The sequence below is a fragment of the Taudactylus pleione genome, unplaced genomic scaffold (assembly GCF_031769625.1).
Source record: "Taudactylus pleione unplaced genomic scaffold, aTauple2 ptg000145l, whole genome shotgun sequence".
Classification (NCBI taxonomy): Eukaryota; Metazoa; Chordata; class Amphibia; order Anura; family Myobatrachidae; genus Taudactylus; species Taudactylus pleione.
This window is the reverse complement of record NW_028284547.1, coordinates 3,729,871-3,745,285: the sequence shown is the minus strand read 5'-3', so window position 1 is coordinate 3,745,285 and position 15,415 is coordinate 3,729,871. Positions and strand designations below refer to the sequence as shown.

General features: G+C 48.6%; 1 protein-coding gene and 1 pseudogene across 2 annotated transcripts in view; one reads left to right on the top strand and one right to left on the bottom strand.

Moving 5' to 3' along the window:
* The window catches only part of LOC148522633 (uncharacterized), a 180,404-nt gene that overhangs the window by 37,431 nt on the left and 127,558 nt on the right, over positions 1-15,415 (bottom strand). The window lies entirely within an intron of this gene.
* Positions 1,356-15,415, top strand: part of LOC148522632 (uncharacterized) — a 184,510-nt pseudogene continuing 170,450 nt past the window's right edge. The window contains exons 1-2 of the transcript XR_015878524.1: positions 1,356-1,981; positions 5,459-5,500. The product of XR_015878524.1 is annotated as an uncharacterized LOC148522632 (transcript). The remainder of the gene's footprint in view (positions 1,982-5,458; positions 5,501-15,415) is intronic.

The window sequence follows — 15,415 nt, the reverse complement described above, 5'->3', positions numbered from 1 at the left end:
TGACAGGTAGAGGAGTTTGCGGGGCGGAGACGGCCTGCGTTCCTGGAAACGGGGGCATGTTGCCCCCTTTTTCCGGGAGTGGCAAGGCTAAGATATGCATCCATGTACGCAGACTTCCTGGCCTTGCAGGATGACAGAACACGGCCAGCTTCAGCTACCGCGTCCTGACCAAAGGTGCAACCATCGCGATCGATGGTTGCAATGGTGATCCCACGCTGCAACCTTGCTGGAAGCCTGAGATCACAGATGAGGCAAGGAGATTTCAGGCACCTTCTGCTGCATTTGCATTTTAGGAAGGACAGAATGACAAAGCTGCTTGTGTGCGGCTTACAATTCCATTCTATGCCGAATCAGGCCCCGAGTGCCCTGCGCTTTACTTCGCACAGTGGAGTTTATTCGTAGAGCAGGGAAAAGCCGTATTTTGCAAATATTTATACGTATTTTAATAAAATGAACAATAACTTTCTGGTTTTCATTAAATTACCCCCACACCTGTGTACCACCATATTACGTTGGGCTTATGTTTTGGGCTTTATCAGATTGGGTTGGGCTTGTTTTTCACTCAAGAGTTGCTTGTTTCTCATTTCAGAGTTGGCAACAGTGAGGCAGAGCCACACACTTATGAGCAGCAGAAGGCAGAGGAGGGCTGAGCTGATACACACAGCCCACTCTGAGCCTGGTAGCAGGGGCCAGCCACAGAGGATGAGAGGAGCAAGGCTCTGGCTGCCGGCAGGGTCATCTCTCATGGTTGTGTACAGACAGCGCAGCTTAGCTTTCAGCACTGCCCAGCTGTACTGCCGGTTATTATTCCCCCTGGCCCTGCAATGAGCAGCTCTGAACGCTGCCCGATCGGAGCAGTAGTAACTCAGCCCGGGAGGGGGATCAGACTGCCTGGCCCAATCCGCACAGTCACCCACCCCGCATGTGTTCTTCCCTCTGCTGAGCATCAGGGGCCCCGCACACACAGGATAGGGCCACACAGCGCTCACCACACACTCATCCGAGCCCTCGCCATAGGGACAGTCCGGGGGAGCAACAGGGGGGAGGAGACTGGGCGGGGACACAGCGGAGGGGGAGGAGACTGGGCGGGTAAGGTACGCGGAGCATACTCGACGTAATCATGAGTAATGGGAAGAAGACTGGGTGAGGCGGATGCATAGTGATGGGGGAGGAGACTGGGCGGGAATACAGCAGAGGGGGAGGAGAGAAGGCGTGGACCCTGCAGAGAGGGCGGTGAGAAGGCGTGGACACTGCGGAGGGGGCGGAGAGAAGGCGTGGACACTGCGGAGAGAAGGCGTGGACCCTCCGTTTTCATCGCTTTTGCGGCCCCGGGGCTTCCCCTGACGTCACTAGGTCATATGACTATACAACAGTGATGGCGGCGGAGTAGCGAGGAAAAGTCCGGGAATGGTAGAAGAGGGCAGGACTGGAAGACGCGGACACGTGGTGGGGGCTCTAGAGAGGGGTGCAGGGAGCTGTGAGGGAGACGCATGTGTGCGTGCAGGGGTAAGAGGGGCCGCTACTATACAGTCACATGACCTGGGTGACGTCAGGCGAAGCCCCAGGGCCGCGAGAGCCCAGCTCTGAGCTCCAGGACACCAGACAACAGAGCATCCACGTGTGCACTGCCAGTCTCCTCCCCATCCTTTATGACCACGCCCAGTCTCCTCCATAGTCTTCGTGTTTCCCGCCCGCTCCCCTGTGTCCCCTCCCAGTCTCTTCACTTCTCATCTGCAGCTCCTCCCCGCCTCCTCCGTGTACCCGCCCAGTCTCCTCCCCGCCTTCCCCGTGTACCCGCCCAGTCTCCTCCCCGCCTCCCCCCGTTTACCCGCCCAGTTTCCTCCCCCCGTGTACCCGCCCAGTCTCCTCCCCGTGTACCCGCCCAGTCTCCTCCTCCCCCGCGTGCTCCCCCTGACTGTCCCGGCGGGAGAAGGAAGGAGAAGCCACGGTGAGTGAGTGTCCGGCAGCGGCAGGGAGTGAGGTGAGTGCCTGATGCTGGGGGCAATACGGGGTATGCGGGCAAAGACGGCAGAACACATGGGGGGGGTGACTGAGAGGAGGGCGGCAGCTGTGTAATCACTCTCTGCCTCAGCATGTGTGTATATATACACTACCTATATGTATATAGCTCTCACCACTGCATCATCCCATTATACTACATAGATGTATATAGCTCTCACCACCGCATCATCCCATTATAGTACATATATGTATATAGCTCTCACCACCGCATCATCCCATTATACTACATATATGTATATAGCTCTCACCACAGCATCATCCCATTATACTACATATATGTATATAGCTCTCACCACTGCATCATCCCATTATACTACATATATGTATATAGCTCTCACCACCGCATCATCCCATTATACTCCATATATGTATATAGCTCTCACCACAGCATCATCCCATTATAGTACATAGATGTATATAGCTCTCACCACAGCATCATCCCATTATACTCCATATGTGTATATAGCTCTCACCACAGCATCATCCCATTATACTACATAGATGTATATAGCTCTCACCACCGCATCATCCCATTATACTACATATATGTATATAGCTCTCACCACAGCATCATCCCATTATACTACATATATGTATATAGCTCTCACCACAGCATCATCCCATTATACTACATATATGTATATAGCTCTCACCACCGCATCATCCCATTATACTCCATATATGTATATAGCTCTCACCACAGCATCATCCCATTATACTCCATAGATGTATATAGCTCTCACCACAGCATCATCCCATTATACTCCATATGTGTATATAGCTCTCACCACAGCATCATCCCATTATACTCCATATGTGTATATAGCTCTCACCACAGCATCATCCCATTATAGTACATAGATGTATATAGCTCTCACCACAGCATCATCCCATTATACTCCATATGTGTATATAGCTCTCACCACAGCATCATCCCATTATACTCCATATATGTATATAGCTCTCACCACCGCATCATCCCATTATAATACATATATGTATATAGCTCTCACCACAGCATCATCCCATTATCTGTGCGGGAATCTCTCTGTGATAAACTAACATAACCGCATCACTATCCCCAATTATTCCTTATGGTGCGTACACACTGGGCGATTTTATTGAGAGGTTGCACGATTACAACTTCGTAATCATGGAAACGCTCAGTAATCGTTCACTATAATGCCGGAAACGACCAGCGATGCGCGCTCCCGCAGGACGATCCCGACTTTGTCTATCGCCTGAACATGCAGGCCAGTCTGTCCATAACGACAGATTGGACATGTTCATCTGAACCCTCCATCTCATTCTTTTCATTCTACACTCATGACATTTGCCTCTTCCAACTTCTTTGAGTAGCTGCCTCTTTTTGTCTCCCTGGTCTTCGTTCTAAATTCCTCCATCACTTGGCTTCCTGGCTCTTAATCTTCAAATGGGCTCTCAAGACCCATTTCTTCCTCAATGCTTTCCAGCGCTCATCCTAACCCACTACTCTATGCTCCTTCCTCACTATCTAGCCCATCTGTGTCACCCCTGTTTGTCTGACCCTCCCCTTAGAATGTAAGCTCTTGCGAGCAGGGCCCTCTTCCCTCTCGTGCTTCTTCTTGCCTTACTTTTACTTTCATTTACAATGGCACCTAAAACTTGGTTACTGACACCCTGCTGCTTATTTGGGTGTTATGCAGCATTGTTTATAAATCATGTACTTGTCCTGCATTGTCTGTACTGTTAATAACTGTTGTCTTGTGTGCTCATTTGTTTCTGTACTGTGTAAGGCGCTGCAGAACCCTCGTGGCGCCATATAAATAAAGATGATAATAATGTTCAGGAATGAAGCAGGGTGCCTACACTGAACGACTTATCATTCAGTGTAGGCACTACTGGGGATCTGGAACGACTGAACAATTCCGATGTCATAATCGTGCAGTCTTTCCTAATCGCCCAGTGTGTACGCACATTTTAAGGTGCATACATATGGGACGATTCGCTCCATGAGCGACATCGTTCCATGTGTCCCCAGCAATGGTGTGCTCAGTGTCGTTAACGACACTGAGCACAAACACTGAGCAAAATCATGAGCGATTTCGTTCAGTACCGGGCTCCCTCCCTCATCCCCGAACATGTTCAACCTAACAATATAGTCAGATAGGACGGGAGGTTTGGGCGATGAACGACAACTACAAACGGGAGCGCGCATTGGTAGTTATCGTTAATCGTTTTGGACCTGAAACTGGATGATGTTTTTGGATGACTGAACAGTATCGTTCAGTCGTCCATAAAATTGCGTCTGTACGCACCTTTAGTCTGTGACCCCTCACCTTGGACGGGATGCACTAACATAATGCTGTACATACTGCAAGATATCGTATCCGTACTGATCGCATATGCACTAACATATGGATCAGTATCACAAAGGACAGCTCATCCGATAAGAGCTATCCTTCGCGATCAGCACTGCGGCCTGGACTTCCGGCTTTACGACCCGGGAGTCCATCTGTGCAGTGTGACGCGACGGCCGAGGGGCATGCTGGGAGGGAACCCAGTGGATCCCTCATACCAGGGCGAAGCGGTAAAAGCCCATAGGCTTTTATAGGGTAACCTCTGCATCCGAGCCACTGCAACCACCCAATAGCGCATATGGAAAATGCGGTAAATCCCTGAAAATGGCGTTTTTAATTGCATTTTCCCTTTACGGTGTCCCGCCCCTAGTGTGGCCCCCACCGCCTTCTAGTAACCATGAGCAGCCTGTGACACAACCTCCCAGAAACTCACTACCTGCCCCACCCCACAACCCTAACAACACTACCTGCCCCCCCACAATCCCGGCCCCACTACCTGCCCACCCCACAACCCTAGCAACACTACCTGCCCCCCCACAATCCCGGCCCCACTACCTGCCCACCCCACAACCCTAGCAACACTACCTGCCCACCCCCACATTCCCAGCTCCACTACCTGCCCAACCCACAACCCTAGCAACACTACCTGCCCCCCCACAATCCCAGCTCCACTACCTGCCCACCCCCACATTCCCAGCTCCACTACCTGCCCGCCCCCAAAATCCCACCCCACTACCTGCCCACCAAAATCCCAGCCCCCGTCCACAATCCCAGCCCCCCCATCCCAGCTCCATTACCTGCCCCCAATATCCCAGTCCCTCTACAAGCCCCTCTACCCTTCCCCCACTATAGCAGCCCCTTTACCCACCCACCCACTATCCCAGCCCTTCTGCCTGCCCTGACTTTAGCAGCCCCATTACCCAACCCCCACTATACCAGTTCTTCTACCCGCCCTGCTGTGCACACAAAGGTGTAATAATATAGATCATATAGTGGTGGTGCTGAATAATCATTTGCTTATAATATTCAAGTGCGGAATACCTTATTGTATGTGACATACTGGATGATAATATAACAGGATTCTCCAATCCCCCCAGGTTTTTATATGAGAACTGCAATCTGTGAGACGTGACCATAAGGTAACTATAACAAAGTCTTTTTACATTGTAGATAAACTAATCAGTATCGCAGTAAGTGCCAATACTACTACCCACTACATATGACTGAGCAGGCGCGGCGCCCACACACCCCTCTGATACAGAGCAGGCGCGGCGCCCACACACCCCTCTGCCACAGAGCAGGCGCGGCGCCCACACACTCCTCTGCCACAGAACCCTCTCGCACACAGAGCCGGCTCTGCACACTCCTCTGCACACTCCTTATCTCAATTTTCTAAATGTAAAGCACACTACAGGCACAACGCACACTCCCAGAGAACAGTCACCAAAACAATCTACTAAAATCTCACAGAACAGCCACAACCCACAATCCTCTCCCTCAATCAGGTGCACACATAGCCCATCCCACTCCCATCTTCCCCAGCTCATATGCAGGGAAGAAGCATACACTCAGGGCCATGTATAGGCACACTGGGCAGCTGCTGAGGGCCCCACGATTTTGGCCAGTACAGTACCACTGTTTTTTAACAAAACTGTGCCAGCAAATGTGGACACACCGACTTGTACCAGATGCTGGCTTGGTAGAGCCCTCCCCCATCTAGTCTCTATAGCAGTGTTGGCTAACCTTGACACTCCAGCTGTTGTGGAACTATATATCCCAGCATGCCCTGCCACAGTTTTAACATGCCCTAATAGCAAAACTGTAGCAGTGCATGCTGGGTTATGTATTTCCATAACAGCTGGAGTGTCAAGGTTAGCCAACACTGCTCTATAGCATCACTGCGGTGACAGACTCTTGCAGTGCTGCTGCAGTGACTGGTGACTCCACTATGGTACTGGCTACATTGTGAATAAAGGTCCCCAATTCTGCTTTACAAGTCTGGTGAGTGCACCGTAATTTGGACTATTTGTATTTGGAGCTGCTGTGCTCAAACAAGGTTGCCACTGGTATCCAAATATATATTGCTCGAAGTGTCCCGGTATAAGCCGAGCACCCGCTGAGATTGTGTTACCACGGGGCGCCCGGCGGCTCCATCCCTGCAGCCGAGGACGGAGCTCACTCCAGAGCTTCAGTTCCTAGTGTTCACTCTAGCTCCGGCAGCAGGCAGGGCGCCGAGCTAGAGAGGGCACTGCCCGTGCGTGCACCAGAAAAGGGGCAATGGTTATTGAAAAGTGGGCATGTCTATAAGACGAGTCACCTTTTCGTCACTCTTGGGGGCGTGCCCGGAACGTACAGACAAGCCGGGCAACCCCCAAGCGCTGCTGACAGGTAGAATAGATGCCAGGCGCATGCGCCCAGCGTCTTTCATCGGTCACCCCACATTCCCCCCCATATTTCCCCACCCGCGGGACGCCCCGCGACCTGCGGGTGAAGTCTTAGCGGGGTGCTGCGCGGTGAGGGCAGGGCGCTTTTTGCTCTCCAGAAGGAGGGCAGGGCCCCGCTAAAACAGCTTAGCGGGAACGCCAAGTTCCCTCAGTGGGTGTTGAGAGAGACGTCATGACGTGTCTTTCAGTGCAGAGCGAGGAGCTGTCGGAGGGTGACGGGCACAGGAGCGGGGCTTCACGTAAGTATGTTTTCTTCAGGGTCCACAGGATCTACCTTGGGTATGTAGTTGGAATGATCCATTGCACCAAACAGCTTACAGCTTTGAAGCTACCAGCATGCACTGGTCCTCTTCCCTATATACCCCGCACTCAGGCATTCAGTTTTTTTGTTTGGTGCGTGACAAGACACACACCTGTTATACAGCGGAACTGCCTAGGCAGTCCCAGGCTTTTGTCTTTTATGATTTACCTTAGTTTTTGAACTTAGCAGTACCAGGCGCCGTGAATGACGCAGGTACTGTGACTCCTACCTCCGCCGACCCCGAAACACCAGTGTAGCTACATGCCCTGAGTTTTTCGGTGGGCCTCAGCGTGGCTTAGCTGGCGGCTTCGGCTGAGGTCCGTACTGCAGTCAGGCACGGAGATGACAGGTAAGCGATTCCTCACGGGGAAATGTTCATGGCAGTCCTGTCACCCGGTGTAGGAGACGCATCAGATGTAGCTGCGGGTGAAGGTCTCGTGTGACGTGTCCTCACTAAGGGGTCAATCCTTATAGGTGCGAGATGCAAGTTGCGATTTTCACTTCGAATTCACATAGCGAATTAATTTTGCAATCCAATTAGCGACTCACACTGATCAGTCAGACTGAATTGGCTACTTTCCACTCGCACCTCTCTGAGGGTGAGAGATGGAAAGGAAAATCTCTCTCTATTTTAAGGTTAAAATGTGGGGACACTGTGCTGAACCCTTTGGACACGCTTTGTCAAAACTTCCTTATAATAATGCTGGTTAATGGTTGTGCCTTCTGGATCCCATTATTGCAAAATTACACCCTTGATACCGAAAAAAAACAGTGAGCGTTGCTTTGAATTATGACTTGCTTTGACAAGATTTTTTTCATTCTTGGTGATGACTGTGTTTTCCAGTGCATTGTACTGGAAGATCCAGGTCTCATCACAAGTGATTACTTTATGAAACAGGTTTGGATCTGCGTCAAATTGTGCAATTTTACAAAAAATTTAAAATTGACACGTTGTTCAACTTTTAAACTTAGCATTTTTTCAGCACTCTAACAGAAAACGCAACCAAATTAAATGGCGACTCACAATCAACTGAACGTCATAGTGTTGCTGCTTGTCATGCAGGTTCAGACAAGTTCAAGGTTACTACGTATGCAGTTAGAACCGGTTCTGACTGCTTTGTTTACTAGGTGGAATCACAGTCTCGTTATCTTATAGACTTACCTCGTACTGTACACCTTATACCATTTATACACTTGTCATGTCTAAAGGTAAGGGTCAGAAGGATGAACCGCCAGTAAGAGCAGGCCTGTCTGAGCAGGATGTTAACCAGGGTGTAGTAACTGTTGTAAACAGCTACCTGTTCTATCCGGTACATCTACACCAGCGCTAGAGCCACCTTGGTGGTTTTTTCACACTTAGTGGACAAAGTCTCAGAAGCGCGGGCTCCTGCTGCAGTATTGCTTCATGCTATGGGGTGTTCACATCTTTTGCATCCTTCTATATGTATGCCCTCATGGATTCCTGTTGGGTTAATTCTACTGCTCACTCTAGACAGAGTAAGCTGCCATCTATAGCTCCTCAGCAGGCAGATAGGTGGTGGCAAAGTAGGGGTATAAGAGGCTCCCATCAGTTGTTGCCTCACGAGGGCTCGGCCTTCTCATCAGACTCTGATACTCTAAGAGTTCTGGGTCTTACTCGGTAGAAGAAGACAATCAGTCCCTTGTGGATGTCCCCTCTCTGGTGAGAGCGTTTAGATCTGTTCTCAGTATAGAGGTAGAGGAGGCTCCTGTCTTTAGGCATCAAAAGGTGGCTAAGGATTATTTCCCTCAGTCTGAGCAACTGATGGATCTCATGTTTGAGGCAATGAGTATCCATTTGCACTTGGTGAGTGTAACAAATGGGAAGTTCCCCCAACGAATAGATGCTCATGTGACCAGGTTGATTAGGGGTGCTACGTTACCCATTCCTGCAGCATCATCATTAAAAGAGGTTACAGATAGAAAACTTGACAATCATTTGATATCAATGTTTTCATTCTCTGAAGCGATTACCAGACCAGCTATGGCTGTATCCTGGGTAGCTAAAGCTATGGAAGAATGGACAACATCTCTGGAAGGTACTATGCCTGATGCTACCAGAGAACAGCAGTCTTTTCTCTGTCAGATGTGAGAAGCAGCTGTGTGTATGGGGGAAGCAGTCATTGACGCAGGTATGTTAGCTTCTAGGGTCTCAGCAACTTCGGTTGCTGTTCGAAGATCCCTTTGGCTAAAAACCTGGAAGGCGGATGCAGGGTCCAAGAAGGCTCTTGAATCTTTGCCTTTTGTGGGGAAGGAACTATTTGGACCAGAGCTGAATGACTTAATGACTTCTCTGGAGAGTGTCAGTACACTTGGCAATGCAGGTGCTGGGCTCCATTGTATCCACATTTGACATGATGGCTTATGCCCGGTTCCACTCCAGGTCCCTGCAGAATTGGATTCTGGCTCATTGAGATGGTCCGTATCATCAGATAAAGTCTCAGATGATCCACATCTCGCCAGAGGTTTGGCTCTCCTTCGCTTGGTGGCTGGAGATGACACATGGGTCGTCCGTTATGGGTCCTGGATTGGGTACTCCTCACCACAGATGCAAGCCTGCGAGGATGGGGAGTAGTGACAGGCCATCACACCTTTCAGGTAAGATGGACAGTTCAGGAAAGTCTCCTACCAGTAAATATCTTGGAGCTTTATGCTGTGCACAGAGCGCTCATACTGGCGCAGGACCTCCTACAAGGCAGGCCTGTCCATGTTGACCGTGCGACAGCAGTGGCCTACATCAACCATCAGGGAGGCACACGAAGTCTGGCAGCCATGAAGGAAGTGACGGAAATTCTGCTATGGGCAGAAAGCCATCTTCCGGCAATATTCATCCCATGTGTTCTCAACTGGGAAGCAGACTTCCTAGGTCGCCAGGACATACACACCGGAGAATGGGCTCTTCATCCGGATTTCTTTCAACTTCTGGTGGACAAATGGGGATTACCAAACGTGGACCTCATGGAGTCGTGTCACAACAACAAAGTCCCCAGGTACAGTCCAGAACAAGGGACCCCTCAGTTGCCTTCGTGGACGCTCTGGTGGTTAGGTGGGACTTCAGGTTGGCATACCTGTTCCTCCAATATCCCTCCTCCCAAGAGTCGTCAGTTCAAGCAGGAAGGCGGCAGGATAATACGAATTGCCCATGTCTATCCATAGACAGTCCACTTCCACTGCCTCTATGGCCGTATCTGCTAGTGCAGGGTCCCTGCCTATATCAGGATTTACCTCTGCTGGCTTTGACGGCATGACTATTGAGTCTTCCGTCTTGAAGGCCAAAGGTTTTTCAGCCTCTGTGATTCAGACGATGCTGAGGGCAAGGGAAGCCTGCTTCCACCCGCATCTATCACAGAATTTGGCATTCCCTTTTTTCTTTGATGTTCTCACAGAAAATATGACCCTAAGATTTTTAAGGTCTCAAGAATACTTGCTAGGATAGATGGTTAAAATCCACTTTGGATGCTTTGGTGAGGAGAATTGTTATCAGGGGTTACATAATGGTCCTAGCGTGTCTCACTTGTAACAATTTTTTTTTTTCAACACAATTACCAGTAGATCCAAGAAAGCATCTGGCTTTACAGAAAGCAATTAAAAAGTTGCTTTCGACAGGGGTTGTTGTCCCGTTACCAGTCAGCTACAGAGATTTGGAGTTTTACGCGCCAATCTATTCTTGTTTCAGAAGCTGGAAAGATATTTCAGGCCCATTCTAAATTTAAAGTCTCTCAATGTTCATCTTCATTTGGACCATTTTAAAGTGGAATCACTCGGATCTATAGTCCCATGTATGAAATGGGGGAATTTATTATGTTAACTTCATGGACATCAAGGATTCCTACCTACATGTTCCAATCATGGGAGGGACATCAGTCACTTCTCGGGTTTGCGCTACTAATTTATGGCTTTTCCTTTTGGTATCTCTACCACTCCCAAGAGTATTTACCAAAATGATGACCGCTCTTCTCTGGCCAAAAGGAGTAAGTTATACCTTTTATTTAGACAACCTTTCAATAAAAGCAATCTCTCCTAAAGTTCTGTTAGAACATGTAAGAAACTGCTAGAATCTCATGGTTGGATTTTTAAATAACTCCAAATCTAATCTGGTCCTCATTCAGGAGACTTGCTTGGCTTGCTGTTTCACACCAGATTACTGAGGGTGTTTCTCCTACACGACCATTACAGAAACTGGTAAACATACTGCTGAAAATGAAGGGGTCAGTGCATTTTTGCATGAGCATGCTGTTGAAAATGGTTTCTACTTTCAAAGCGATCCAGTTTGGCCACTTCATACACACTCTGGTTTTTCAGATAGAGGATTTTAAGGAAGTGGAACAAGTCCCTTCTTCATTTGTCCTCCCAGTTCATCACTTTATTGACTGGTGTTTGTTAGTTGCTCCTCTGGTGGTTGCTGACCAGCAAACTAGACAGTGGTAGTCTGCTGTCTGGGAGCGGATCCTAATACAAAGGACATCAGTCTTGGTTTCTGGAGCGTGGTCCTCCAGTACGGATGAGCAGATTAGACTCAGGAGGAGTGCACAATATACTGAAAGCAGCCCAGGTTTGCCTGGATGGTCAAACAAAGGTCTGGCTAGAAAATGCTACCAAAGTAGCATATTTAAATCATCAATGGGTAGCGGGAGTGCCCTGGCCATGATGGGCAGAAAATAATGTTCATGCATTCACTGCAGTGTTTATTCCAGGCGTGGACAGCCTTAGCAAACTTAAGACACATCTGGAAGGTTACTCAATCTAAATGTGTTCCCACAGTTCATGGAAAGATGGGGTCCGCTGGATGTAGACATTATTGGCATCCAGGCTGAACTTCAAGGTAAGGGAATACTGTGCCAGCACAAGGGATACACAAGCAAGTTTAGTTGTTGCAATGGTCATTCCTTCGGATTTCCATCTCATTTGCTTTTTATCAACAGTAGCCATGCTATCAAGTTCTATATAAGAGAGGTAGCACAGGTCATTCTAGTGACTCTAGATTGGCTAAGGATTACCTGGTACTCAGATCTGCTGGGGGTTTTGATGCTTCTCCGTGGCATCTTCCTCAGCATCCAGAGCTGTTAAGGCAGGGCCTTTTCAGTCAATCAGTGAGGTCTCGGCTGGCTTTTACGGCATAGCTACTGGAACTGTGATTTTAAAAGTCAAGGGGTTTTCAGACATGGAAGTTCTGAGTTTGATTAACCTGAGGAAGCCAGTATTGGGCAAAGAGTATAATCAGGCTTGGAAATCTTATGTGATCGTGAAAATTTTTCAAGTACTAACTTTAGGCTAGCAAGGTTACTCTTGTTTTCACAGGGAGGTATTGATACTTTTGTGGCTTGGAGAGATCAGTTTTGTCCGTTTTCCTTCTGGGAAGACTGACTTTAATCCCAACTTCAAACCTTCTCGCATGGATTTTTCATGAACAACCTCCTTGATTTCCTCTGGTGGTCCCGTAGGACATTCATTTGGCTCTTCAAGCATTAAGACTCACTCTGAGTCATTAGTCTGTAGACTTGAAATTGCTAATATACTAGTAACTAGCGTTCCTGCTAGACTGTTTTAGTGGGGCGCCGCGCCCTGCCCAATTTCAAAAGTGCAGAATGCGCCCTGTCCCTTTTTGGCAGTGCCACGCTAAAACAGCCTGTCGGGTGCTGTCCCCATCCGCAGGCTGCAGTGTCCCGCGTGTGGGAAAAAGAGCGATGCAGTGGTCACCGCTGGTAAATGGATGCCGAGCTATTCAAAAGGGGTAGCCCGACATGTCCATAAGTGCCAGACATGCCCCCAAGAGTGATGAAAAGGTGTCGCATCTTAAAAGACATGCCCACTTCATGTGTGCCAGACTGCCCTTTCCCTAGGTCCGACTCCGGACCTAGAATGAACATTAAATAACATTAATTAAATGATTAAAAGTATTCCAACCTTATTTTTGTTAATATAATTAAAAAACATAACAACATAGGGCCGTGGTCTGGTGGTCATACTAGCTGGTTGAGCCTTCCTTAAGCTCCAGTTATGGGCGCAATTCTCCTTCCACCATCGCATCAGGGGCTGGATTTACGGTTCGGTCCGGACACCGGAGCCCTCCTGTAACCTCGGTGCTCACTTTGAGCCAGGTGCCGTGTACTTCCGCCGAGCCACCAGACGCTGCGGCCTGTTTGGAGTGACGCTGGCCGCGCCTGTCTCCGGCTTTCCTCGGAGGGCAGAGGCAGGGTCCTTACCTGTCTCCAATCAGATACATCTTGAACCGAGCTCTGGAGCCCTTCTGTCATCCTGGTGTATGCTTTGAGCCGGGCCCTGCGTGGTTCCCGCTGAGCCACCGTGGACATTGCGAGTGATGCCGGTCACACCTGTCTCAAGCCTGCCGTGGAGAATGGAGGCAGGGTCCTTACCTATATAAGAACAGATATATACCTGTCTGTGTCCACCAGTGGATCTGCAACCTTCCCATCGTGGCATTTCCAGCGAGCAGTGAGAGTACTTTCTCTACATACATTGTGAGTGCCTGGAGCTATTCAGTGGATTCCTAGGGGCCATTACACACCTCTAGGGGCTTCTGGTCTTCTCTATCTGGGCTGCACCTTCACCCAAGTTTTAACTGCTACTACCTTATAACCAATTTAATGCAGCAGCAGATGTAGCATCACTGTTCATAGGGATTCTGCTCAGGCTTTGATTGTACAGATATCCTGCATAGAGATGTCATATCAGTGACTGCCTCACACTGCTTCATGACCTAATTCCGGACTTGCAGATTTTTCATTATGCCTAAACGTCACAAATCTGCTCCTCCCTGCTGACCTCCTTTATTAATAAAATGCAGACTCCCTCTCATAAACCAGTGGCTCCCTCACTCTCTGCTCATATTTGAGAATCAGAAGAGGAGACAGACCCCCCCCCCCCCCCTGCTGTGTCTATGAGGGATAGCATTGCCTCCATTCTTTCTGAGATGAAATCCCTTAAAAGTGCATTCCATTCTGAGATTCAAAAAGCAGTCTCCGGTCTCAAGGTGTCAGAGCTTGGTGCTCGCACTGATGAGATGGAACATAAAATGGACATTGTTATCCAATTCCAGCAGGAGGTGAAACACTCTGACTGCTGTAGATATTCACTTCGTGATCAACAGGAGGATATCGAGAACAGGGCTCGGAGGAAGAATATTGCTGAATCCATTGAACCAGCCCAATTGGAGCACTTTCTAACTCTCTTCTTTCAACACCTTCTACCTGACATTCCAGTGGATCAATTGCTCCTATACAGGGTTCATCGCATTGCGAAATCAGTATCTTCTGCTCCCCTACGCGATGTGCTACGATGCCCTTATTTCAAGACAAAGGAGAGGCTATTGGCCACGACACGGGAACAGGGCAATTGTGTCTTCGATTTGCATCACCTATCGGTGTTTCAGGATCTTTCTCCTGCAACACTTAAAAGGTGCTTTGATCTTCAGGATTGTACTCGGGTTCTCCGGGGCAATCACATTAAGTATAGATGGGGTTTTCCAGTCTCAGATTGTTTCAACAGACAGAAGACAACTGTCAGCCAAATCCAGAGAGTATGTCCTTCGATTGTTGTCAAAGCTTAACCTGTCTCCTCCTGGTACAGTGGCAGCTCAGGCTTCTCAAATAAGTCCAGCCTGCAGGCAGTCCTCTAGCTCTCCACTGCTTCCAAGAGCTCCAAAACATGTATGGTCAACGTTGTCTTCTAAATCTTCATCTCCACGCGACCCACCTTGAGACTGGCTCCTCTATTATGCTTGTTGGATTTATTTCAATTATTTGCTAACCCATGCTAAGTTGTAGCTGCTATCTCTCCTTATCGGTTTGCTTTATTTTGCTATCTCCTTTATTAGGTTATCGTATTCATGTTATGTCTGCTTTTTTGCAGGTTTGGGTTTTTTGCTTTTCTTTTTTTCATAAGTATCCTCATGTTTTTTTTTGTAATGCATTGTATGCAAGTTTCATTGGTCAAGTTAGCAGTGTGGCCTCAGTTCTTACTTTCTATGATTCATTTCTATGTTATTGGTTGTATATTATAATTGTGTGTTTACAATCTGTATTGAGTGAGGTTCCCTCTTGGTTGCCGCCAGTCGGTGTGAGGCCAGTGCCTTATCCCCTCCCCCGGGTCAATATGACCTTTCCTGTGCTACAAGTGGATTTTTTTCCCCTGCCTTTTCCCTTCTGGGTACTTACTATGTCAGACTCTTCCCTCTCTGAGTCTACATTATTATGATTATTATATATTTTTTTTCTTTCTCTTCTCGGGCTCTGCTTTTGTTCTACTTTTGGGGGAGCCAGCATGGAATTTGG